The sequence below is a fragment of the Arachis hypogaea genome, chromosome 6, assembly GCF_003086295.3.
Source record: "Arachis hypogaea cultivar Tifrunner chromosome 6, arahy.Tifrunner.gnm2.J5K5, whole genome shotgun sequence".
NCBI lineage: Eukaryota > Viridiplantae > Streptophyta > Magnoliopsida > Fabales > Fabaceae > Arachis > Arachis hypogaea.
Window position 1 is genome coordinate 112413294 of NC_092041.1, and position 2755 is coordinate 112416048.

Here is a 2755-nt window from a genome sequence, read left to right on the forward strand (position 1 = left end):
TCGATAAAACTATAAATATTCAAAGAAAGATATTCCTATAATCCTATTCAATGATTCTACAACATGAAAGATATTCCTATAATCCTTTTTATTTTGTCACTATCATTCTTTTACTTATTTATATACAAATTGTACCAAAAAATATCTTTTTTTTTTTTTACTTTTAAAATATCTTATCTTAAGAACATAAAAAAAAAAGAATGAATAAAATGAAGCAGAAATAGTAGTAATTAGTATATATAAAATTCAATTTCCATCATTCAAGTATTCATTATGAGTATGTAACATTTTACATTTACGTGGATTCATGGAATATAGTTTGTGTCTTTATCATATCATGGTACACCATAAAAAACCACAAGACTATGTAATTTGTGTTATTGAAATTTGAAATCTAAAAATGAAAACTATAGAAAACGTAGTTTCTTGTATTGCAACCTCCCACTCTTTGAACCAGTATAGGAATCAATAATAACATTGATAATAGCCGGTTTTTGAGCCAAGAAAGATTCTGAAAGAGCAGACTTGAGTTCATCAGGTGTCCCAACAAGATAGTCCTTTCCACCAAAAACTTCAATCAAAGCATGGTAGCCTGCTTTCGGAACAAAGGAAGTTGGAGCAGGATCATTTTTGTGAGGTCCATTAATCTCTTTGGGGTTCTCCAGTCACCACCATATATACTTTCATTTTTGAAAACAATCACTACTATAAGTACCTGGTACTGAACCAATGTCTGGATTGAAAAAAAAAGATAAGACATATAAGGTAATACATATTTTCTCAAGTATTGACAAAAGATAACGACAACAAGAACGTATAACAAGATTCAGGACAACAAGATTCGTTTATATGTATCACATAACTATTAGCTATGGACAGAAACATAAAAGAGTTCATGGAAGATCCTAATTCAAAACAATGACAATAAAAATTTCTGCTAGCATTTTATGATTTGTGGTTAGACCTTAAGTTGTTTCTATAAACATGTACTTGAGACATGCGTGAATCAACAGAATCAGTAGTCATATTCTCAATTTTATACACTTTTCATTGGTTGTTACTTAACAATAATATATAGACTAAAATAAAAATAATTCTATTATATGATGATGAAAATATAACTAAAGATAAGGGCATCAATCCACATAACACAATGAAAGAGCAATTAAATAGATAAACATAAAAATGTGTTCAGCAGTATATACCTCAACCTCAATGGCACTAAATTCGAATCCAAAATCCCCTTCAACTGCAACAACAACTCAATCGAGACAAGTTACTACAGCTGAATTGCACCGAGGCCAACCCCTATGGTCTCCCAAGTCCTTGCATCCAATATAGTCCTGAGCTCTGTTTGAACCAACACAGCCCTACCTACATCCATGGTGTTTACACCCTCAAACACCACTCCCAGAGCCGGGCTTCCAATTCCAAGAATTGCAATCTGCCTCAAGAATTAAAACAATATAGTAATTGAATTGAGAAAATCACCAGGGTGAGAAATATTTTTGTTTCGAAACACTAGGTACTCAATGTGAATATAACAGAACCACAATGCCTACAATTAATACAAAACATGGAAAAGAATCAAGACAATGATTGTGAAACCATCAACACAATTTATTATTTGAACATGAAAACTATCATAACATAAATCCCCAGCTCAAATCTTGCGATACATCTTCCTATCTTGCTTAATTCCGTAACCCAAAATATGAAAAAGGAATCGTCGATTTATACATCTTCACAAAATTAAACTATTGCAAATCACACTTTCACACTTTCACAAATTACACTTTCACAAATTTCCCATTGAAAGCAGAATTCATTTATAGAAAAACAGAAGCAGAATCCATCTATAAGAGCACCATCACAGCAACAACAGTCAAACAATGCCATATTTTTTTTTAAAAAAATAACATAAACATCAACTATTAAAACAGAAAAAAGGAGGCTTCTTTCTTTGTCACTTACTTGCAGAAAGTTCGAGTGCAGGGAGATGGAGCAGAGGCACAACGCGGGGACGGGAGGCCAGGCGCTCGGAGGCTCGGAAAGGTGTGGCGCGGTGACTCCAAGCGAGGGCCTTCACCGCGAGGGAACGAAGACGATTTGGCCGGCCAAACAGTGGAAAAGACCTCCGACAACAACCACGCAGATGGGCCCAGCGCAGAGGGGAGGCGACGGAGAGCACACCAGCAACCGTCCGTTACAGCCGATGGCAGCCACACACGCCGACGACGGACGCAGGAGACGCAAGAGACGCAGGAAAACTTAGGGTTTCTTTTTTTCTTAGGAATGAAATGCGAGGGGTTCTTTGGGGATTTGGGAAAAATTCAGATAAGGTCACTGAGCCACTACAGTTAAATGGCAAGAATATTCTTTTTTTATCAAGAATATTCTGTTATCTCAAACGTTGTACTGACGGTAGGGACTTAATTGAAAAAAAAATTAAGGTATAAGGACCCAATTGAAAAGAAAAAAAAGTATAGGGACCTAATTAAAAATTCAGTGAAACTATAAGGACCTGCAGAATAATTAAACCTATTTTTTTTGTAACTCTCACCAATAATAATATGACACATAACAAGTGGTATCTTATTCTTTAAAATTAAGAGAATTGAATAAAATTTATTATAAAAATAAAATATTGACTTAAAATAATATTATCTTATAATTATTTTTAATCTCGGTTAATAATAAGATGGAGGGCCAATTCAAAGTCTTCGGTAAAATAAGAACAGCCCTCGATTCAAAG

At 34.3% G+C, this 2755-nt stretch overlaps 1 pseudogene; it reads right to left on the reverse strand.

Annotated features, from left to right (window-relative positions):
* Positions 1–221: 221 nt before the first annotated feature.
* On the reverse strand, positions 222–2324 carry LOC112757829 (2-hydroxyacyl-CoA lyase-like; annotated as a pseudogene).
* Positions 2325–2755: the final 431 nt, after the last annotated feature.